The sequence below is a fragment of the Arachis hypogaea genome, chromosome 5 (assembly GCF_003086295.3).
Source record: "Arachis hypogaea cultivar Tifrunner chromosome 5, arahy.Tifrunner.gnm2.J5K5, whole genome shotgun sequence".
Taxonomy (NCBI): Eukaryota; Viridiplantae; Streptophyta; class Magnoliopsida; order Fabales; family Fabaceae; genus Arachis; species Arachis hypogaea.
The window spans coordinates 31,161,436-31,186,667 of NC_092040.1; the positions used below are offsets into that span (position 1 = coordinate 31,161,436).

General features: G+C 39.8%; 1 non-coding gene across 1 annotated transcript; it reads left to right on the top strand.

Moving 5' to 3' along the window:
* The first annotated feature begins 20,564 nt into the window (after positions 1 to 20,564).
* Positions 20,565 to 20,668, top strand: LOC112805117 (small nucleolar RNA R71). Its single transcript, XR_003203727.1, has one exon. It is a non-coding gene; the product is annotated as a small nucleolar RNA R71 (small nucleolar RNA).
* Positions 20,669 to 25,232: the final 4,564 nt, after the last annotated feature.

Below are 25,232 nucleotides of genomic sequence, written 5' to 3' on the forward strand. Positions count from 1 at the left end.
CACCCAAATTGTAATGCATGGTGAAAGGTTCTAAATTTCTTCTCATCAAAAGGGGGTTGCTCCATAGGCTCCTTCCCTTTTCTTCTTTTAGTGCTCGACGATGCCATGAGTGACCTTTGATTTCAAAATTGTAGAAGTATGGATGATTGCAGCTTAAAAGATGTAGCTATGAGAGTGTGTGAGAAAGCTTTTGATGGAGGAAGAAGTTTTGAGTGTGTGTTCCGAAAGAAAGAAATGTGAAATGAAAGGGCATTTGAATACGGACGGTTATAGAGTAAAGGTCACTTATATAGGAGGCTGAGGGGTGATCGAAGGGTATGGATTAATAGTAAAATCAATGGTGGACGGCTGGGGTTTGGTACGAAATGAGCACAAGGATCACCATTTTTATGAAGCGATTGGTTCGGTCTCCAAGGATATCCTTCTTCCAATGTTGCATGGCAACACTTCCCAAGGTACTCCATTTGAAGACGTGTGTATAGCCCCCCTTTGTGAAGTGGCCGAACCCCCTTCTTCATTTATCCCATCAATTTCATCCAATCTTCCCTTTATTTCTCCTACAAGATAAAAGCTAAAAAAATGAGTTTGAATGGTGGCGGCAAAAGTTAGAGAGTGGAATAACTACTTTTTAAATTTTTTTTGTTTTTAAATAACTAAATGCTATTCATGAATGCAACCCAACCGACTGATTGAGTGTTCATGTATGCAACATTGGTGACACCAAACTTAGTTTGTGAGCATGTAGTGTAGAAAGAGTTGATTAAGGCTCTAAGATTGACATGATATGAATTGTGTTCATGCTCTCTTAGTGTGCCTTGAACACCAAACTTGTTGTTCACTATATGTTGCACACAGAGACTCTTCTAAGTATTTGTCAAAGCTGATTTGGAATTCATGAACCTTGCTTTATTAACTACTATTAAAGGTCTAAAGGAAAGGGTATAAAACATGGGTTGCCTCCCATGAAGCACTTCTTTAGTGTCATGATGTGCTATAACTGGGTATAGCTACGATTAAGGGAAATTGCACGAACGGCAAAATTCCTTCCGGCAAGTGCACCGGTTATCGTCAAGTAAAAACTCACAATAGAGTGAGGTCGAATCCCACAAGGATTGGTTGAATGAGCAATTCGAATTAGAAGTTTGATTAGTTGAGCGGAATCAAGAATTGGGTGTGAATTGCCTAAAGTAAATTGGCGGGAAATGTAAATTGCAAGGAATTGAAATGACTGAATCTTAAATTGCAGAATTAAAGTGCGAGAAGTTAAATTGCTGAAATTAAAAGGGATGGGGGTGATTGCATGAATTGAAATTGCAGATGGTAAATAGAAAGGGATAGATCAGAGAGATGGGAGTTCATTGGGTGTTAGGAGATATTGAGATCTCCGAATCAAAACATTTTATCTCTTCCTCAACCAATGCATTCATTGAATTTTGCTTGGCAATCTTATATGATTGGATCCCAATCCCTTGGCTCACCAATTCTCTCTAAAAACAAACAAATTCCCAATCCCTTGGTTTAAATGTTCATAAGAAGAGATGAAGCTTGATCACTGATTATACCACACAGCTTCATGGACCACAATTTGGTAGGATTACATGTCACAATATCCATCCAAACCCCAATCCAATTCACTGTGAGAAAGCTTCTCTAGCATGAATCCATCATTCCTTTCCCAAGGTTCCGAAGGATTCCAATTATGGGTAATTTCTTTCCCAAGACAACTACCCAATGGAATTAGATCGAGAAGCTTTCTAACAAAATTCAAGAGAAAAGATTGAAGAAGAAGATAAAACTATTATTGATTCATTGAATTACAATAGAGCTCCCTAACCCAATGAAAGGGGTTTAGTGAGTCATAGCTCAGAATTCAATTACACAATATGAAAAGTTCGAAAATGTCCAAAAGTGCTAACTAACTTCAATTCTATCCTATTTATACACTTTCTAAATTGAGCTTCTGTTGTGTTTCTTGGGCTTTGAGGCCTTTCCTTGATTTCCTTTTGCTTTAGGCTTATGGTCCATAATCTTGATGAGGCTGTGATCCAATTCTGTAACATTCATTGAGCAAACTTAGTAATAAACAAGTAATGACACAAGACTCAACAATTTGAAGTTCCAGACTCATCAATTCTTCAGGCCCAATCCCATAAACCATGATATTCAATTGGGTTTCATGTCATAATAAGTTTAAGTTAATCTTCGTGCTCAATTGCTAACTTAAACTTCAATATAATTGGCCCAGAAACCTTTCCAAATGGTGGTGTTTTAGTTTAAGTTTAAGTTTCAGTTTAAGGTCAAACTAAAACTTAAACGTGGAATTGGAAGAAAGCAACCCAGGGGTGTGCATTGTCGAGCACGTTTAACCTCCAGTTTAAGGTTAAACTGGAGGTTAAACTTGGAAATGAAGAAAGCACACCCTGGAGGCAATTTGGGTCGACCACGTTTAACCTCCAGTTTGAGGTTAAACTGGAGGTTAAACTTGGAAATGAAGAAAACACCCTGGAGGAGAGAACCCATCGAACACGTTTAACCTCCAGTTTGAGGTCAAACTGGAGGTTAAACTTGGAAATGAAGAACACACCCTGGAGGCAGAATAACCATCGAACACGTTTAACCTCCAGTTTGAGGTCAAACTGAAGGTTAAACGTGGAACTCTCCTGGTGCCTCTCCTGCTTCTGGCGTTTAACCTCCAGTTTGAGGTCAAACTGGAGGTTAAACGTGGAAATGCTTCTTGGTGAGGAGAAAGTGTCGAACATGTTTAACCTCCAGTTTGAGGTCAAACTAGAGGTTAAACGTGGAATGCCCCCTTGGTTCAAATCATCATTCTAGCGTTTAACCTCCAGTTTGAGGTCAAACTGGAGGTTAAACGTGGAATGCTTCTTAGTGCCATTTCTCATTCTGGCGTTTAACTTCCAGTTTGAGGTCAAACTGGAGGTTAAACGCCAGTTACAGCATTTCCTCTCTTCTCATGATTTTGGCGTTTAAGCTCCAGTTTAACCTTAAACTGGAGCTTAAACGTCCCATTTGATTTTTAAACTTCCTTTATTGATTTTTGTTGCTTCCTTGCGTAGCCTCTTCTTCCCTGAAATCATCCAAACAATTGCATCAAAGTCTTGTAAAATTTCATGAGAAATCATCCATTCATAGCATTCAAGTAATAACACTAAAAACTCATGGAATTTGCATCAAAATCATAATGTTTGGATGATTCATTGCTTGTTGTTCATTTAACCATTCTTGGTTACTTTAAGCTCAAGAAAATGCATAAAACAACCAAAACTAACAGAAAAATGCTAGTGAAACTAGCCTAAGATGCCTTGGCATCACAACACCAAACTTAATACTTGCTTGTCCCTAAGCAAGTCCTGAGTTATTTGAGAAGAAAGTATGAAACAAAAGGCAATTACATTGGCTAAATTAGCAAGCATTTGAAGCTCATCAGAAGGGTTTTATGCAGAAAGTTGCAGCATCACTTTTCATACTTATCAAGTAGGATTATCACTTTTTCATTGCATCCATCAAACACTGCTATGGCCTCTTGTTATTCTTATGTCCTTGGCACTTTTTCCTTTCTTTGTTTTTCTTTTTCTTAGAGCTCTTTGCTCCTTGTTTGCTCAGTGTCATGTGTAGCACATGTCAAATGCAATTTTCTTTTTCTTATCAGTGCATTACACATATCCACTACAGGCATTTTAGTTCACATTTTTTCTTGAGACATTGGTGCCCAGCACCTCTTTGTGTAACTAAATGTTTTGTAGCTAGGTTGCTCTTGATAATGGACTTTTGGTCGATAATCCCGGGTTAGTTAACCCAAGTTACCAAGTGTTGAAACACTCCACAGAACCTATTCATCCAAGCAGATCCTAGTACATAAACACCACAGGCATATGTCTCAGAAGTTCAAACCATTGATGCCTAGCTTATTTTCTCAATTTTTTTGCTTTTTAGTTGCCCTTTTCAGTGGCTTTTTCTTCTTCTTTTTCTTTCTTTCTCATGGCCAAAGACATTTATTCATCAAGATCCATAGACAGTATTTAACTTCTACACAAAAATGATAATTCTACACTCAATTTCCAGTGAGCTAACTGGTGGACGAAATTGTATCTCTTTATAGAATATGATAATAGAGGATGGTCCAGAATCAATTTCGTTCAACTGACCAGCAAGTGTACTGGGTCGTCCAAGTAATACCTTACGTGAGTAAGGGTCGAATCCACAGAGATTATTGGTTTGAAGCAATCAATATTTACTTTATTGATCTTAGTTAGGATGTCAACAAGGATTAATTTGGATTAAAAGTGAAATTACTGGAATTTGATAAAAGAGGGAACAATGTTACTTTGATTTGCAGTAATGGGAAACATGTTGGAGTTTTGGAGATGCTTTGTCCTCTGACTTCAACTCTTCCTTGAAATCCTCTTCTCACACGCAGGTTCCTTCCATGGCAAGCTCTATGTAGGGTGTCACCGTTGTCAGTGGCTACTTCCCATCCTTGCAGTGAAAACTATGCTCACGCACTCTGTCACAGTACGGCTAATCACCGGTTGGTTCCCGCTCCTACTGGAATAGAATCACTCTTTTGCGTCTGTCACTAACGCCCAGCAGGTTAAAGTTTGAAGCACGTCACAGTCATTCAATCCCGGAATCCTACTCGGAATACCACAGACAAGGTTTAGACTTTCCGGATTCTCATGAATGCCGCCATCAATCCGGCTTATACCACGAAGATTCTGTTGGGGAATCTAAGAGATATTCATTCAATCTGATGTAGAACGGAGGTGGTTGTCAGGCACACGTTCATGGGTTGAGGAAGGTGATGAGTGTCACGGATCATCACCTTCTCCACAGTTAAGCACGAATAAACATCTTAGATAAGAACAAGCGTGTTTGAATGGAAAACAAAGGAATTGTATTAAATCATCGAGATGCTGCAGAGCTCCTCACCCCCAACAATGGAGTTTAGAGACTCATGCCGTCACAAAGTATGTAATTCAGATCTGAAAATGTCATGAGGTACAAGAAATGTCTGTAAAAGTTGTTTAAATAGTAAACTAGTAACCTAGGTTTACAGAAAATGAATAAACTAAGATAATTGGTGCAGAAATCCACTTCTGGGGCCCACTTGGTGTGTGCTGGGGCTGAGATTAAAGCTTTCCACGTGTGAAGGCTGTTCCTGGCGTCAAACTCCAGGTTATGACGTGTTTTGGGCGTTCAACTCCGGATAATGACGTTTTTCTGGCGTTTAACTCCAGACAGCAGCATGAACTTGGCGTTTAACGCCAAGTTACGTCGTCTATTCTTGCGCAAAGTATGGACTATTATATATTGCTGGAAAGCCCTGGATGTCTACTTTCCAACGCCGTTGAGAGCGCGCCAATTGGACTCCTGTAGCTCCAGAAAATCCATTTCGAGTGCAGGGAGGTCAGGATCCAACAGCATCAGCAGTCCTTTTTCAGCCTAAGTCAGATTTTTGCTCAGCTCCCTCAATTTCAGCCAGAAAATACCTGAAATCACAGAAAAACACACAAACTCATAGTAAAGTCCAGAAATATGATTTTTGCCTAAAAACTAATAATATTCTACTAAAAATTAACTAAAACATGCTAAAATCTACATGAAATTACCCCCAAAAAGCGTATAAAATATCCGCTCATCACAACACCAAACTTAAACTGTTGCTTGTCCTCAAGCAACTAGATGAATAAAATAGGTTCTAACAGAAATAAAGAAATAATAATATTCTCGAGTTTTAAGTGAAGCTCAGATTCTTATTAGATGAGCGGGGCTTGTAGCTTTTTGTCTCTGAACAGTTTTGGCATCTCCCTGTATCTTTAAATTTTCAGAATGATTGGCATCCTTAGGAACTCAGAATTCAGATAGTATTGTTGACTCTCCTAGTGTAGTATGTTGATTCTTGAACACAGTCATTTTATGAGTCTTGGCTGTGGCCCTAAGCACTTTGTCTTCCAGTATTACCACCGGATACATAAATGCCACAGACACATAACTGGGTGAACCTTTTCAGATTATGACTCAGCTTTGCTAGAGTCCCCAGTCAGTGGTGTCCAGAGCTCTTAAGCACACTCTTTTGCTTTGGATCACGACTTTAACCACTCAGTCTCAAGCTTTTCACTTGGACCTTCATGACACAAGCACATGGTTAGGGACAGCTTGGTTTAGCCGCTTAGGCCTGGATTTTATTTCCTTGGGCCCTCCTATCCATTGATGCTCAAAGCCTTGGATCCCTTTTTTACTCTTGGCTAGTGCCCATGGCTTGTGAATATTGTGTTATCATTTTTTTTTTGAACTGCTTTTTCTTGCTTCAAGAATCAATTTCATGATTTTTCAGATCATCAACAATATTTTTCGTGTTCCTCATTCTTTCAGGAGCCAATATTCATCAAATTCAAAGTACATATTATGCACTGTTCAAGCATTCATTCAGAGAACAAAAAGTATTGCCACCACATATAATTAATTATAAATTTTATTATTAAGAACTCGAAAAATATAAATTACTTCTTTATTCTAAAAGAAAATCTACTACTTTATTCATGCCTAATGATGATGAGAAAAATAAATTATAGCTTAATTGGAAATAAAATCAAAATAGACATACTAATTACTACTACTACTATATAACTTCTAAGGTAAAATCCTATAATAATACTATCACAGAGTTAAAGCTGGAATTAGAACTTAACAACCTGTATTTTGGGAAGTGGATGTTCCTCTAGTCTGTGGGGTGCCTTCAAGAATTAATTTCTGACGCTCCAGCTCCCTTAAGTTCACATCCTTGCTCTTCCTGTTCTCTTAGGTGCCATGGTCTTAATGAGTTTTAGCTCAGTGATCATGGCAAATCACACCAAACTTAGAGGTTTGCTTGTCCTCAAGCAAAAGAAAGGAAAGGAGAGGAGTAGAAGGAAAGGCATTGTCAAATAAAGATAAGATGAGTTGAAAAAGATTTTAAAAAGATAATTGAGTTTTTAAAACAAACTTAAAAGAGTTTGATTGGATTGAAAATTAATTTGTTTTTATGGATTAAGATACATGTGATAATTTTTGAAAAAGGGATTTTAGAAATTAGGATTTTTAGAACACTAATTTGATTTGAGGGATGATAATTTGAAACATGTTTATGCAAGAAAACATGAATTGAAACATAAAAAAATTAGAAAATTTGTAAAGAGAGACGAATTTTACCTCCTCCCCACCATCCTGGCGTTAAACGCCCAGGATGCTAGCAAACTGGCGTTAAACGCCCAGAAGGTGCATCTTTCTGGCGTTTAACGCCCAGAAGATGCTCCTTTCTGGCGTTTAACGCCCAGATGGCTACCCTTACTGGCGTTAAACGCCCAGTGGGAGCTTCTTTTGGGCGTTCAACGCCCAAAATGTTTCTCACTGGCTTTTTCACGCCAGTGAGCTTCCAAATTTCCCTGTAACTCTGTGACTTCAACCAATTGCTATTTCACCTTTTGAAGATACTGTAGCATCTACCTGTAAAACGAATAAAATTAAATTTTGTGATTGGCTGGGTTGCCTCCCAGCAAGCGCTTCTTTAATGTCATTAGCTGGACTATTACTGAGCTTTTAATCAAGTCTCAGTTTTGAGCATTCTTGCTCAAAATTGCCTTCAAGATAATGTTTAACTCTCTGTCCATTAACAATGAACCTTTTGTTAGATTCATTATCCTGAAGCTCTACGTATCCATATGGTGATACACTTGTAATTACATATGGACCTCGCCACCGGGATTTTAATTTCCCAGGGAATAATTTGAGCCTAGAATTGAATAACAGAACTTTCTGCCCTGGCTCAAAGACTCTGGATGACAATTTCTTATCATGCCATCTTTTTGCTTTCTCTTTGTAAATTTTTGCATTCTCGAAAGCATTGAGTCTAAATTCCTCTAGCTCATTTAGTTGGAGCAATCGTTTTTCTCCAGCTAACTTGGCATCAAGGTTTAGGAATCTGGTTGCCCAGTAGGCCTTGTGTTCCAGTTCCACTGGCAAGTGACATGCCTTTCCATACACAAGCTGGTATGGAGAGGTCCCTATGGGGGTCTTGAATGCTGTTCTGTATGCCCACAGAGCATCATCCAAGCTTCTTGCCCAATCCTTTCTACGGTTAATTACAGTCCGTTCCAGGATTCTTTTAAGTTCTCTATTTGAGACTTCAGCTTGCCCATTAGTTTGTGGGTGATATGGAGTAGCCACCCTATGGTTGACTCCATAACGTACTAGAGCAGAATAAAGCTGTTTATTACAGAAATGAGTGCCCCCATCACTGATTAACACTCTAGGGACACCAAATCTGCTGAAGATATGTTTCTGGAGGAACTTTAACACTGTTTTAGTGTCATTAGTGGGTGTTGCAATAGCCTCCACCCATTTGGATACATAATCCACTGCGACCAGAATATAGGTGTTTGAGTATGATGGTGGGAAAGGTCCCATGAAGTCAATACCCCATACATCAAACAACTCAATTTCCAAGATTCCTTGTTGAGGCATAGCATAACTGTGAGGCAGGTTGCCTGATCTCTGGCAACTATCACAATTAAGCACAAATGCTCGGGAATCTTTATAGAGAGTAGGCCAGTAGAAGCCACTCTGGAGGACTCTTGTGGCTGTTCGTTCACTTCCAAAATGTCCTCCATACTGTGATCCATGGCAATGCCAAAGGATCTTCTGTGCTTCTTCTTTAGGCACACATCTACGGATTACTCCGTCTGCACATCTCTTAAAGAGATATGGTTCATCCCAGAGATAGTATTTTGCATCTGTGATTAATTTCTTTGATTGCACTTTACTGTACTCTTTGGGTATGAATCTCACTGCCTTGTAGTTCGCAATGTCTGCAAACCATGGCACTTCCTGGACGGCTAGTAATTGCTCATCCGGAAAGGTTTCAGAAATTTCAGTGAGAGGGAGGGACGTCCCTTCCACTGGCTCTATTCGGGATAGGTGATCTGCTACTTGGTTTTCTGTCCCTTTTCTGTCTCTTATTTCTATATCAAACTCTTGCAGAAGCAACACCCATCTGATGAGTCTGGGTTTTGAATCCTGCTTTGTGAGTAGATATTTAAGAGCAGCATGATCAGTGTACACAATCACTTTTGATCCTACTAAGTAGGATCTAAATTTGTCAATGGCGTAAACCACTGCAAGTAGCTCTTTTTCTGTGGTTGTGTAATTCTTCTGTGCATCATTTAGCACACGGCTGGCATAGTAAATGACATGCAGAAGCTTGTCATGCCTTTGTCCCAACACTGCACCAATGGCATGGTCACTGGCATCACACATTAGTTCAAATGGTAATGTCCAGTCTGGTGCAGAGATGATTGGTGCTGTAACCAATTTAGCTTTCAGAGTTTCAAATGCCTGCAGACACTCTTCATCAAAGATGAATGGCGTGTCTGCAGCTAGCAGGTTGCTCAGAGGTTTGGCGATTTTTGAAAAATCCTTTATAAACCTCCTATAGAACCCTGCATGTCCCAGAAAGCTTCTGATTGCCTTAACATTAGCAGGTGGTGGTAATTTTTCAATTACTTCTACCTTAGCTTGGTCCACCTCTATCCCCTTGTTCGAAATTTTGTGCCCAAGGACAATTCCTTCAGTCACCATAAAGTGACATTTTTCCCAGTTTAAAACCAGGTTAGTCTCTTGGCATCTTTTCAGAACAAGTGCTAAATGGTTAAGGCAGGAGCTGAATGAGTCTCCAAATACTGAAAAGTCATCCATGAAGACTTCCAGAAATTTTTCCACCATATCAGAGAAAATTGAGAGCATGCACCTCTGAAAGGTTGCAGGTGCATTGCACAGGCCAAATGGCATCCTTCTGTATGCAAATACTCCAGATGGACATGTGAAGGCTGTTTTCTCCTGATCCTGGGGATCTACTGCAATTTGATTGTAACCTGAATATCCATCCAGGAAGCAGTAGTATTCATGACCTGCTAGTCTTTCTAGCATCTGGTCTATGAATGGTAAAGGAAAATGATCCTTTCTGGTGGCTGTGTTGAGTCTTCTGTAATCAATGCACATGCGCCACCCTGTAACTGTTCTTGTAGGAACCAGTTCATTTTTTTCATTATGAACCACTGTCATGCCACCCTTCTTAGGGACAACTTGGACAGGGCTCACCCAGGGGCTGTCAGAAATAGGATAAATGATCCCAGCCTCTAGTAATTTAGTGACCTCTTTTTGCACCACTTCTTTCATAGCTGGGTTCAGCCGCCTTTGTGGTTGAACCACTGGCTTGGCGTCATCTTCCAACAAGATTTTGTGCATGCATCTGGCTGGGCTAATGCCCTTAAGATCACTAATGGACAACCCAAGAGCTGTCTTGTGTGTCCTTAGCACTTGAATTAGTGCTTCCTCTTCCTGTGGCTCTAAGGTAGAGCTTATAATTACAGGAAAGGTTTCACCTTCTCCCAGAAATGCATATTTCAGGGATGGTGGTAATGGTTTGAGCTCGGGTTTTGGAGGTTTCTCCTCTTCTTGAGGGATTTTCAGAGGTTCTATTATCTTCTCTGATTCCTCCAAATCAGGCTGAACATCTTTAAAGATGTCCTCCAGCTCTGATTCGAGACTCTCAGCCATATTGACCTCTCTTACCAGAGAATCAATAAGATCAACACTCATGCAGTCATTTGGGGTGTCTGGATGTTGCATGGCTTTAACAACATTCAACTTGAACTCCTCCTCATTGACTCTCAAGGTCACTTCCCCTTTTTGGACATCAATGAGGGTTCAGCCAGTTGCTAGGAAAGGTCTTCCTAGAATGAGAGTTGCACTCTTGTGCTCCTCCATTTCCAGCACCACAAAGTCAGTAGGAAAGGCAAATGGCCCAACCTTGACAATCATGTCTTCAATCACGCCTGATGGGTATTTAATGGAGCCATCAGCAAGTTGAAGACATATCCTGGTTGGTTTGATTTCTTCAGTCAAACCAAGCTTTCTGATAGTAGATGCAGGTATTAGGTTGATACTTGCCCCAAGATCGCATAAAGCTTGCTTGGTACAAATACCTTCTAATGTGCATGGTATCATAAAGCTCCCAGGATCTTTAAGCTTCTCAGGTAAGCTTTTCAGAATGACTGCACTGCATTCTTCAGTGAGGTAAACTTTTTCAGTTTCCCTCCAATCCTTCTTATGACTTAAGATCTCTTTCATGAACTTAGCATAAGAGGGTATTTGCTCAAGTGCTTCTGCAAACGGAATTTTTATTTCAAGAGTCCTGAGATAGTCTGCAAAGCGGGCAAATTGCTTATCCTGTTCCGCTTGGCGGAGTTTTTGAGGATAAGGCATTTTGGCTTTGTATTCCTCAACCTTAGTTGCTGCAGTTTTATTACCTACAGAAGTGGGTTGGGAAGCCTTTTTAGAAAGGTCAGCACTTGTATGTGACTGATTCCCTACTGGCATTTGAATGCTAGTGGTGGGAGCTGGAGTGGCGTCAAACGCTACTTCCTTGTTTGTTACTGGCGTTTGAACGCCAGAACCATGCTCCTTTTGGGCGTTCAACGCCAGATCCATGCTTGTTTTTGGCGTTGAACGCCAGGAATAAGCATGGTTTGGGCGTTCAGCGCCAGTTTTATCCCTTTCTGGGCTCTGCTTGTCCTCAGAAGGATTTTTAGTAGCCATTTGTTCATTTCCTGTCTTCTTGCTACTTTGAAGTGAGGTATTTAATGTTTTCCCACTTCTTAATTGAACTGCTTGGCATTCTTCTGTTATTTGCTTTGACAGTTGCTTTTCTGTCTGCTTTAATTGTACTTCCATGTTCCTGTTAGCCATTCTTGTTTCCTGTAATATTTCCTTGAATTCGGCTAGCTGCTGAGTTAGAAAATCTAATTGCTGATTGAATTCATTAGCCTGATCCATCGGATTGAGTTCTGCAGTTACTGTTTTAGCTTCTTCTTTCATGGAAGATTCACTGTTCAGATACAGATGCTGATTTCTGGCAACTGTATCAATAAGCTCTTGAGCTTCTTCAATTGTTTTTCTCATGTGTATAGATCCACCAGCTGAGTGGTCTAGAGAAATCTGAGCTTTTTCTGTAAGCCCATAGTAAAAGATGTCTAATTGCACCCATTCTGAAAACATTTCAGAGGGGCATTTTCTTAGCATCTCTCTGTATCTCTCCCATGCATCATAAAGGGATTCATTATCTCCTTGTTTGAAGCCTTGGATGCTTAGCCTTAGCTGTGTCATCCGTTTGGGAGGGAAATAGTGATTTAGGAATTTTTCTGACAGCTGTTTCCATGTTTTTATGCTGTTCTTAGGCTGGTTATTTAACCACCTCTTAGCTTGATCTTTCACAGCAAATGGAAACAGTAGTAATCTGTAGACATCCTGATCCACTTCCTTATCATGTACTGTATCAGCAATTTGCAGAAATTGTGCCAGAAACTCTGTAGGTTCTTCATGTGGAAGACCAGAGTACTGGCAGTTTTGCTGCACCATGATAATGAGCTGAGGATTCAGCTCAAAGCTACTAACTCCAATGGAGGGTATACAGATGCTACTCCCATATGAAGCAGTAGTGGGGTTTGCATATGACCCCAGAGTCCTCTTGGACTGTTCACTCATACTTACTTCCATAATGGAATATAAGTTGAGAATTTATAGTTTGGAATGTAGCAATGAAATAAATAAAAATGGAATAAATAAAAAGAAGTTAAAAATAATTTTTTTTTTATTTATAAAATAAAAACGAAATGAATAAAAGAAAGTGAAAATATTTTGAAATTGAAAATTGAATTTTTATAAAAGATTTTCAAAAAAAAATTGTTCAAAATTAGTTAGAAAAATAAAAATTTTTGAATTTTGAATTTTATGATGAAAGAGAAAAACACACAAAAGACACAAGACTTAAAATTTTTAGATCTAATGCTCCTTAATTTTCGAAAATTTTTGGAGGGAAAACACCAAGGAACACCAAACTTAAAAATTTTAAGATCAAGACACAAGAAAAACTCAAGAACACTTTGAAGATTCACAAGAACACCAAGAACACAAGGAAGAACACCAAACTTAAAATTTTTAGAAAACTTTAATAAAATTTTCGAAAATTATAAAAATTAACAATAAAACACCAAACTAGGAGTTTGGCACAAGATTAAATCAAGAAAAATTATTTTTGAAAAAGATTTTCAAAAGTACTGGTGCTCCCTTATCAAGAATATAAGCCAATGCTTTAGCCAATTGGGAATAAATATGACACTTGATGCAGATGTTCTTGAAAAGAAATTATCCTATCAAAATTTAATGACTCTATAACAATAAAAATAAAAATAAAAATAAAAATAAAAATAAATTATTCCTAATCTAAGAAATAAAATAAACCTTCAATTGTCCAAACTCAATAATCCCCGGCAACGGCGCCAAAAACTTGGTGGACGAAATTGTATCTCTTTATAGAATATGATAATAGAGGATGGTCCAGAATCAATTTCGTTCAACTAACCAGCAAGTGTACTGGGTCGTCCAAGTAATACCTTACGTGAGTAAGGGTCGAATCCACAGAGATTATTGGTTTGAAGCAATCAATATTTACTTTATTGATCTTAGTTAGGATGTCAACAAGGATTAATTTGGATTAAAAGTGAAATTACTGGAATTTGATAAAAGAGGGAACAATGTTACTTTGATTTGCAGTAATGGGAAACATGTTGGAGTTTTGGAGATGCTTTGTCCTCTGACTTCAACTCTTCCTTGAAATCCTCTTCTCACACGCAGGTTCCTTCCATGGCAAGCTCTATGTAGGGTGTCACCGTTGTCAGTGGCTACTTCCCATCCTCGCAGTGAAAACTATGCTCACGCACTCTGTCACAGTACGGCTAATCACCGGTTGGTTCCCGCTCCTATTGGAATAGAATCACTCTTTTGCGTCTGTCACTAACGCCCAGCAGGTTAAAGTTTGAAGCACGTCACAGTCATTCAATCCCGGAATCCTACTCGGAATACCACAGACAAGGTTTAGACTTTCCGGATTCTCATGAATGCCGCCATCAATCCGGCTTATACCACGAAGATTCTGTTGGGGAATCTAAGAGATATTCATTCAATCTGATGTAGAACGGAGGTGGTTGTCAGGCACACGTTCATGGGTTGAGGAAGGTGATGAGTGTCACGGATCATCACCTTCTCCACAGTTAAGCACGAATAAACATCTTAGATAAGAACAAGCGTGTTTGAATGGAAAACAAAGGAATTGTATTAAATCATCGAGATGCTGCAGAGCTCCTCACCCCCAACAATGGAGTTTAGAGACTCATGCCGTCACAAAGTATGTAATTCAGATCTGAAAATGTCATGAGGTACAAGAAATGTCTGTAAAAGTTGTTTAAATAGTAAACTAGTAACCTAGGTTTACAGAAAATGAATAAACTAAGATAATTGGTGCAGAAATCCACTTCTGGGGCCCACTTGGTGTGTGCTGGGGCTGAGATTAAAGCTTTCCACGTGTGAAGGCTGTTCCTGGCGTCAAACTCCAGGTTATGACGTGTTTTGGGCGTTCAACTCCGGATAATGACGTTTTTCTGGCGTTTAACTCCAGACAGCAGCATGAACTTGGCGTTTAACGCCAAGTTACGTCGTCTATTCTTGCGCAAAGTATGGACTATTATATATTGCTGGAAAGCCCTGGATGTCTACTTTCCAACGCCGTTGAGAGCGCGCCAATTGGACTCCTGTAGCTCCAGAAAATCCATTTCGAGTGCAGGGAGGTCAGGATCCAACAGCATCAGCAGTCCTTTTTCAGCCTAAGTCAGATTTTTGCTCAGCTCCCTCAATTTCAGCCAGAAAATACCTGAAATCACAGAAAAACACACAAACTCATAGTAAAGTCCAGAAATATGATTTTTGCCTAAAAACTAATAATATTCTACTAAAAATTAACTAAAACATGCTAAAATCTACATGAAATTACCCCCAAAAAGCGTATAAAATATCCGCTCATCACTAACTAAACAATCAAGCATGCATACCACCACATAATTCTACTTGATTTGTCACTAATTTAGCCAAGTTACTTTTGTTCAAACTTTTCTTTTATTTTTGGAAGCAGAACAAGCATGGCAAGCATTTGTTTAAGAAGATGAAGTTATATCAAACATCTAGGCATTCACTTTATTCAAAGCAATAAATCAACAAACATACTAAAAACTTCACATTCCAGAAAGATTCGACAATTACAGTTTAAACCAGAACAAGCATGCTTTTGTTTGCCTTTTTAAAGAATAGTCAAGGAACAACACCACCTTGTGAAATTTCTTGTTTTCTCCTTGATGCCAGGAAACAATTTGATTTCTCCTTCTTCTCCCAGTTGTTGCTTCATGTTCTTTCTAAGATCCTTGTTTCCTTTCCTGCAAAGAGTGATGAAGTTGCTTGCTTCTCAAGCACTTGAGTGGTTAGCTCAACTATGTATGGGCGAGTGTCTGAGTCTTAAGTTGGTGTGTGAACACCAAACTTAATCTCCTACTTACTCCTCTGTTCTTTGAATTCTTGAATTCTCCTTGGCGTGAAGTTGCTGTTAAGGATTTTAAGCATTTCTGTGATTGCTTAGAATGGTTATTCTTTTCATATAATTCAAAGGTTGTTGTGTTCAATTGATCTTTATGGTGGAACACCAAACTTAGAGTTACACATTCCCCTTTGAATTATTGATCCACAAATTCATTGTTTGGTGTGAAACACCAAACTTAATTCTTTGCAATGCACAGAAACTACTTCACCCTTTATTGAAACAAAATAAAAAAACACAGCAAAAGAGTGTTACCTCAGGTTGGGTTGCCTCCCAACAAGCGCTCTTTTAACGTCATTAGCTTGACGGTCAGATTCCTTAGTTGAGGTGATATTTAACCTTGTCCTTCTCCTCTACATCTCCCAAGTAATGTTTGAGTCTTTGACCATTCACAGTGAAGGTTCTTTGTGACTTTTCTTCCATGATTTCTACTTGTCCATATTGGGAGACCTTGGTGACAAGGAATGGTCCAGACCACCTTGATTTTAGCTTCCCTGGAAATAGCTTCAGCCTAGAATTGTAGAGCATTACTTTTTGTCCCGCTTCAAATTTCCTTGGGGCTATGTTGCTGTCATGCTTCTTCTTTGCTCTTTCTTTGTAAATTTTGGCATTCTCATAAGCTTCAGCTCTGAATTCTTCTAACTCTTGAATTTGCAACATCCTTCTTTCTCCAGCGGCTTTGCTGTCCAAGTTTAAGAGTTTCAAGGCCCAGAATGCCTTGTGCTCCAACTCCAGTGGCAAATGGCAAGCCTTTCCATATACTAGTTGGTAAGGAGACATTCCAATTGGTGTTTTGAAAGCTGTCCTATATGCCCAAAGAGCATCATCTAGCTTAATCGACCAGTCCTTCCTTGAAGCTCCCACAGTCTTTTCCAAGATTCTTTTGAGTTCCCTATTAGATATTTCGGCTTGCCCACTTGTCTGTGGATGGTATGGTGTGGCTACTTTATGTTTGACTCCATATTTTAGAAGCAATGCCTCTAATGGTTTGTTGCAGAAGTGGCTTCCTCCATCACTGATGATTGCTCTTGGAACCCCAAAACGGCAAAAAATGTGTTTTCTGAGGAAGTTAATGACTGCCTTATTATCATTGGTTGGAGTTGCTATTGCTTCAACCCATTTGGAGACATAGTCTACCGCCACAAGAATGTAATTATTTGAGTATGAGGTGGGAAAGGGTCCCATGAAATCCATCCCCCATACATCAAACAATTCAAGTTCCAGAATAAATTGTTGTGGCATCTCATTTCTTTTTGACAGGTTCCCCGCTTTCTGGCATTCATGGCAATGCTTCACTAGTTCCTTTGCATCTTTGAAGATAGTAGGCCAATAAAAACCACACTGCAAAACCTTGGCTGCTGTTCTTTCTCCTACAAAATGTCCTCCATAAGTGGAGCCATGGCAGTCCCATAAGACTTCCCTTCCTTCTTCCTCTGATATGCATCTTCTTAGTATGCCATCCGAACATTTTTTGAACAAGTAAGGTTCGTCCCAGATGAAGTATTTGGCATCATTTACCAATTTCTTCCTTTGATGCTTGTTAAATTCCAACGGAAAACTCCCAGTGGCCTTGAAGTTTGCTATGTCTGCAAACCATGGTGCCTTGTGAATCACCATGAGTTGTTCATCAGGGAAGCACTCATTTATATGTGTGCTTTGTGTGCTTCCTTCTTCACATGGTATTCTTGATAAATGGTCTGCCACTTTGTTTTCTACACCCTTCTTGTCTTTGATTTCAATGTCAAATTCCTGCAACAAAAGAACCCATCTAATAAGTCTTGGTTTGGATTCTTGTTTAGCAAGTAAGTATTTTAAAGCTGAGTGATCAGTGAAGACAATGACTTTAGACCCAATGAGATAGGATCTAAATTTGTCAAATGCAAAGACTATTGCCAAGAGTTCTTTTTCAGTGGTTGTGTAATTCCTTTGGTTATCATTCAAGACTTTACTGGCATAATAAATCACATGTACCAAATTGTTTTTCCTTTGTCCTAACACTGCCCCAATAGCAAGGTCTGATGCATCACACATCAGTTCAAAAGGTAAGTTCCAATCAGGTGGGGCAATGATAGGTGCAGAGGAAAGTTTTTGCTTCAAAAGTTCATAGGCTAGCATGCAATTTTTATCAAATACAAAGGGTGTATCAGAGACAAGCAAGTTACTCAAAGGTTTGGCTATTTTAGAAAAGTCTCTAATAAACCTTCTGTAAAAGCCAGCGTGTCCCAAAAAACTCCTAACTGCCTTGACATTACTTGGTGGAGGTAGTTTTTCAATGAGTTCCACCTTAGCTCTGTCCACCTCAATGCCTCTCTTTGAGATTTTGTGGCCAAGGACTATTCCTTCTGTGACCATGAAATGACACTTTTCCCAGTTTAATACTAGGTTGGTCTCTTGGCATCTCTTAAGCACCAAGGCAAGGTGGTGTAGGCAGCTAGGAAAAGAATCTCCAAACACAGAAAAATCATCCATGAAAACTTCAATAAACTTTTCGATCATGTCCGAAAAGATGGACAGCATGCACCTTTGGAAAGTGGCAGGTGCATTGCACAATCCAAAGGGCATGCGTCTATAAGCAAAAACTCCATATGGACAAACAAATGATGTTTTCTCTTGATCTTTTGGATCAACTACTATCTGATTATAGCCTGAGTATCCATCCAAAAAGCAATAGTATGCATGTCCTGCAAGCCTTTCAAGCATCTGATCCATGAATGGGAGTGGGAAATGATCTTTTCTGGTGGCTTCATTGAGCTTCCTATAGTCTATGCACATCCTCCACCCAGTGACAGTTCTTGTGGGTATGAGTTCGTTCTTCTCATTTGGCACCACAGTTATGCCACCTTTCTTGGGAACTACATGTATGGGACTAACCCACGGGCTATCAGAAATGGGGTATATTACTCCTGCCTACCATAACTTCATGACCTCCTTTTGTACCACTTCTTTCATGGTGGGATTCAATCTTCTCTGAGCTTGAATGGAGGGTCTAGCATCCTCTTCTAACAAAATTTTGTGCATGCATATGGATGAACTTATCCCCTTCAAATCAGCTAGGGTCCACCCAATGGCATCTTGATGAGTTTGTAGCACCTTGATCAATTCTTCTTCCTGTTCTTGGCTCAAGGCAGAGCTAATGATAACAGGATGGCTCTCATCACTACCCAAGTATGCATATTTGAGATTAGGGGGCAATGCTTTGAGCTCAGGTTTCGGTGCTTCCTTCTCTTCTTTCACTCTCTCAGGCATGCTTGGCATGGTTATCTCAACAGCCTTCATGTCACTAACTTCAATCTCCTTGGTGAACTCCTCCTCTGCCACTTCCTTTGTTGTTTCCTCAAAGGTTTCTTGTATTGCAATATCCACTACATCCACCCTCATGCATTCCTTTAGTGATTCTGATGGATAGCTCATTGCCTTGAATACATTATACACCAATTTCTCATCATGTAATCTAAGAGTGAGTTCACCCTTTTGGACATCTATGATGGCTCCAGCAGTAGCCAGGAAAGGTCTTCCCAGAATTATGGAGGCTTTGGCTTCTTCCTCCATATCTAGCACCACAAAATCGGCCGGAAATATAAAATCTCCCACTTTCACCAACAAATCCTCAACTATCCCATGAGGGAACTTAAAAGTTCGATCTGCCAATTGGAGGGCCATTCTTGTTGGTTTGGCTTCCTCAATCTTCATTCTTTTCATCATTGTTAGAGACATCAAATTGATACTGGCCCCTAAGTCACACAAGGCCTTCTCCACCATGACTTCTCCTATGATGCAGGGGATTTGGAAACTGCCTGGATCCTTCAATTTCTGAGGCAATTTGTGTTGAATGATGGCACTACATTCTTCAGTTAACAACACAGTTTCCTCATTTCTCCAGCTCCTCTTCTTGGTCATTAATTCCTTCAAGAATTTTGCATAGAGTGGCATTTGCTCTATTGCCTCAGCAAAAGGAATGTTGATTTGAAGCTTCTTGAAAATCTCCAAGAATCTGGAGAATTGGCCATCCTTTTCACTTTTCATCAAACGTTGAGGATATGGTACTTTGGGTGTATAAGGCTTCAGGACCTCTTTTTCTTTTTCTTTTGTTGCAGATGGTGTAAAAGATTGTCCTTGTTCCTTGTCTCCCACATCTTCCTTTGTTTCATCCTCTGTGGTTTCCTTTGAGATCTCCCTTAGCTTCTTTCCACTTCTGAGTGTTATGGCTTTACATTCTTCCCTTGCAATAGCCTTGGCAGCATGAGAAACGCTCGGCCCAGGGGCTTGCTTAGACAAATACACAATTTGATTTTCTAGCTTTTGGATGGCAGCTCCTTGGTTTTGCAAGTTAGATTTTACTTCTTCCTTAAAAGCTTTCAATTCGGTTATGTCTTGACTCATGGTTGCAATCATTCTTTCTATCCTGTTTAATTGATCTTGGAATTGTTGGTTTGGATTAGGTTGGGCAGATTGGGTATTTTGGCCATCATATGGTGGTTGGGAGTAAGTGTTTTGTGTGGCTTGGTATGATCTTTGGTTGGAGTTTTGGTATGTGGAATTGTTATGTTGGTTGTGGTTGTAAGGTTTGTGGTTTTGTGGTTGGCTTTGCTGGTTCCCCCACCCAAAGTTTGGGTGGTTTTTCCATCCTGGGTTGTAAGTGTTAGAATGTGGATCACATGATTGCCTTTGTTGATTTCCCACATAGTTGGCCTCTTCCCAATCATTTCCTTCAATGCTTACTTCTTCTTGATCTTGTGTGTGTATTGCTGCCACGTGCTTTGTGTCTAACTTCCTGGTAAGCTCTGCTAGTTGCTTGGCAAACACCTTGTTTTGGGCTAGGATTGCATCAACATGGTTCAGCTTCATGACTCCCTTAGTGTTGTGTCTCTCTGAAGCATAGTAGTATTCATTCTCAGCCACTGTCTCAATCACTTCAATGGCTTCTTCCACAGTCTTTTTCCTGTTCAATGAGCCTCCTGATGAATGGTCTACAGCCTTCCTTGATTCATAAGAAAGTCTATCATAGAAGATGTGCAATTGCACCCAGTCAGGGAACATGTTTGGTGGGCATTTCCTTGTCAACTCTTTGAACCTCTCCCATGCCTCGTAGAGCGTCTCACCATCTTGTTGTCTAAAAGTCTGAACCTCAGATCGAAGCCTATTGACCTTTTGTGGGGGGTAGAAACGTGCCAGAAACTTGCTCTCCACCTCATCCCAAGTTGTTAGGCTGTCCCTTGGGAATGATTCCAGCCACTTAGCTGCCTTGTCCCTAAGTGAAAATGGGAACAAGAGCATTTTATAGGCATCATCCTGGACTCCATTGGACTTCACAGTGTCGCAAATTCTCAAGAATTTGGTGAGATGTTGGTTTGGATCTTCATTCGCACTCCCACCAAATGAACAATGGTTCTCCACCAATGATATTAGCTGTGGTTTGAGTTCAAAATTGTTGGCCTGAATGGGTGGTTTCTGGATGCTGCTACCACAATTCCCAGAGGTTGGGTTTATGTATGAACCAAGAACCCTCCTCCCAGGAATGGCATTGTTTCCATCATCCCTCTCATGGTTGTGAACTTCTCTATCCATGTTGAGATCTAGAGCTTCCTCAAAATTGTCCTCAGATTCTCCTTCAGATTCTTCTTCTCTCAGTACCCTCTTCCTTCTTGCTTCCCTTCTAAGTCTATGAAGGGTCCTCTCTGGTTCGGTATATGGGGGAGTTGATGTCTCTCCTCTTCTACCTGTCATACAAGAACACACCACAAGCAACAAACAAGTGGAATACTCTTGGTTACTGGAAGAGTATGGTTAGAGCAATTGAGGAATTAATTCAAATAGTTAGTGGGTCAGTGAGTTAGTTGCTTGAATTTAAAGGCATAAAGAAAGAAAAAGCAAATAACAGAGTGCAGGAATTAAAATCAACAAGTAACTGCATTAACAAAACAAGAAAAATGCTCAATCTAGTTAACTCCCAATTTTAGAATTGTCAATCGAAAACCAATCCCCGGCAACGGCGCCATAAACTTGATGTGCTATAACTGGGTATAGCTACGATTAAGGGAAATTGCACGAACGGCAAAATTCCTTCCGGCAAGTGCACCGGTTATCGTCAAGTAAAAACTCACAATAGAGTGAGGTCGAATCCCACAAGGATTGGTTGAATGAGCAATTCGAATTAGAAGTTTGATTAGTTGAGCGGAATCAAGAATTGGGTGTGAATTGCCTAAAGTAAATTGGCGGGAAATGTAAATTGCAAGGAATTGAAATGACTGAATCTTAAATTGCAGAATTAAAGTGCGAGAAGTTAAATTGCTGAAATTAAAAGGGATGGGGGTGATTGCATGAATTGAAATTGCAGATGGTAAATAGAAAGGGATAGATCAGAGAGATGGGAGTTCATTGGGTGTTAGGAGATATTGAGATCTCCGAATCAAAACATTTTATCTCTTCCTCAACCAATGCATTCATTGAATTTTGCTTGGCAATCTTATATGATTGGATCCCAATCCCTTGGCTCACCAATTCTCTCTAAAAACAAACAAATTCCCAATCCCTTGGTTTAAATGTTCATAAGAAGAGATGAAGCTTGATCACTGATTATACCACACAGCTTCATGGACCACAATTTGGTAGGATTACATGTCACAATATCCATCCAAACCCCAATCCAATTCACTGTGAGAAAGCTTCTCTAGCATGAATCCATCATTCCTTTCCCAAGGTTCCGAAGGATTCCAATTATGGGTAATTTCTTTCCCAAGACAACTACCCAATGGAATTAGATCGAGAAGCTTTCTAACAAAATTCAAGAGAAAAGATTGAAGAAGAAGATAAAACTATTATTGATTCATTGAATTACAATAGAGCTCCCTAACCCAATGAAAGGGGTTTAGTGAGTCATAGCTCAGAATTCAATTACACAATATGAAAAGTTCGAAAATGTCCAAAAGTGCTAACTAACTTCAATTCTATCCTATTTATACACTTTCTAAATTGAGCTTCTGTTGTGTTTCTTGGGCTTTGAGGCCTTTCCTTGATTTTCTTTTGCTTTAGGCTTATGGTCCATAATCTTGATGAGGCTGTGATCCAATTCTGTAACATTCATTGAGCAAACTTAGTAATAAACAAGTAATGACACAAGACTCAACAATTTGAAGTTCCAGACTCATCAATTCTTCAGGCCCAATCCCATAAACCATGATATTCAATTGGGTTTCATGTCATAATAAGTTTAAGTTAATCTTCGTGCTCAATTGCTAACTTAAACTTCAATATAATTGGCCCAGAAACCTTTCCAAATGGTGGTGTTTTAGTTTAAGTTTAAGTTTCAGTTTAAGGTCAAACTAAAACTTAAACGTGGAATTGGAAGAAAGCAACCCAGGGGTGTGCATTGTCGAGCACGTTTAACCTCCAGTTTAAGGTTAAACTGGAGGTTAAACTTGGAAATGAAGAAAGCACACCCTGGAGGCAATTTGGGTCGACCATGTTTAACCTCCAGTTTGAGGTTAAACTGGAGGTTAAACTTGGAAATGAAGAAAACACCCTGGAGGAGAGAACCCATCGAACACGTTTAACCTCCAGTTTGAGGTCAAACTGGAGGTTAAACTTGGAAATGAAGAACACACCCTGGAGGCAGAATAACCATCGAACACGTTTAACCTCCAGTTTGAGGTCAAACTGAAGGTTAAACGTGGAACTCTCCTGGTGCCTCTCTTGCTTCTGGCGTTTAACCTCCAGTTTGAGGTCAAACTGGAGGTTAAACGTGGAAATGCTTCTTGGTGAGGAGAAAGTGTCGAACACGTTTAACCTCCAGTTTGAGGTCAAACTGGAGGTTAAACGTGGAATGCCCCCTTGGTTCAAATCATCATTCTGGCGTTTAACCTCCAGTTTGAGGTCAAACTGGAGGTTAAACGTGGAATGCTTCTTAGTGCCATTTCTCATTCTGGCGTTTAACTTCCAGTTTGAGGTCAAACTGGAGGTTAAACGCCAGTTACAGCATTTTCTCTCTTCTCATGATTTTGGCGTTTAAGCTCCAGTTTAACCTTAAACTGGAGCTTAAACGTCCCATTTGATTTTTAAACTTCCTTTATTGATTTTTGTTGCTTCCTTGCCTAGCCTCTTCTTCCCTGAAATCATCCAAACAATTGCATCAAAGTCTTGTAAAATTTCATGAGAAATCATCCATTCATAGCATTCAAGTAATAACACTAAAAACTCATGGAATTTGCATCAAAATCATAATGTTTGGATGATTCATTGCTTGTTGTTCATTTAACCATTCTTGGTTACTTTAAGCTCAAGAAAATGCATAAAACAACCAAAACTAACAGAAAAATGCTAGTGAAACTAGCCTAAGATGCCTTGGCATCATGTCATTAGCTTGACGTTTGGCCTTTGTCACGGTGGTTGGTAATGCCTCAATATCTCCGTTGGCTTTATTAAGAATCTTCACATGTTCCCAGGAGAGAATTCTGCTAATGGTGTATACTTGAGGTAGCTGAGATGGAATGGTGGGGAGATGAGGTAGGATAGATGGGAAATGAGCAGAGATTACTTCATCCCCTGGAGAAAAATCCTCAGTAGGGATCTTCTTGTTCCTCCTTCCCCTTGGTGCCTTCTTCCTTATTTCTTTTAATGCTACCTTACTCCTTGTGGCCTCTTTTTCCATGGAAATTTTGTTGTTGGTCTCATATGACTCCGGTGGATTTGGCTCCTCTTAGGTTTCCCTTAGCTGTTGTGCCTTCTGACTGTATTGTTTGTCAACCAAAGGAATTCTCAGGTGTATTGTTTGTGCTTCTGTGCTTGTTTCTTCCACCAATGCCTTATTGTGATCCTCCCTTGATTCCTTGTTTTCTTGATCTGCTTCTTGTGAGGGTTTGAAGACATTAAAGATAAGTTGTTCATCATGTATCCTCAGTATTAGCTCTCCTCGCTCCACGTCTATAAGTGCTCTGGCTGTGGCTAGGAATGGTCTTCCCAATATAATTGGATGGAGGTGACTCTCTTCCATTTCCAAGATAACAAAGTCTGTGGGAAAGAAGTAGTTCCCAACCTTCACCAACACGTTTTCAACCACTCCTATTGCTTGTTTTTTAGTTTTGTCAACCAACTTGATGATTACATCCGTGGGCATTAGCTCATTGATTTGAAGCTTCTTCATGAGGGATAAAGGCATTAAGTTGATGCTTGCTCCCAGGTCACAGAGTCTCTTATCAATCTTTGTTTCTCCTATAGTAGAAGGGATGTGAAAACTCCCTGGGTCCTTCCTTTTTGTAGGCAACTCTGTTCGAATGAGAGCACTGCACTCCTTATTCATCACTATTGTTTGCCCTCCCTTTTAGTGAATTTTTCTTGGTCAACAGCTCTTTCATACACTTAATGTATGAGGGCATTTGTTAGAGAGCCTTGATGAATGGTATGTTTACATGGAGGGATGCAAACATGTCGAGGAACTTTGAGTACACTCTCCTTTCTACACCCCTTTGAGTCTTTAGGGAAAAGGTGCATATGAGTTCAAAATCTCCTTCTCCCTTAACTCCTTCCTTTGTGTGGGGTTGGTTTCTTGGTCACTCTCTTCTTGCTTCTCTATTGGAATATCTTGAGAGTATTCTAATGGTTTGTTCAGTTCTTCCACACTCCCCTCATCACTTATAGTGATCATCTTGCATTCTTCCCATCTTACCTTCTTTGCTTCACCTCTCGGGTTTTTTTCTGTGTCACTTAGGAA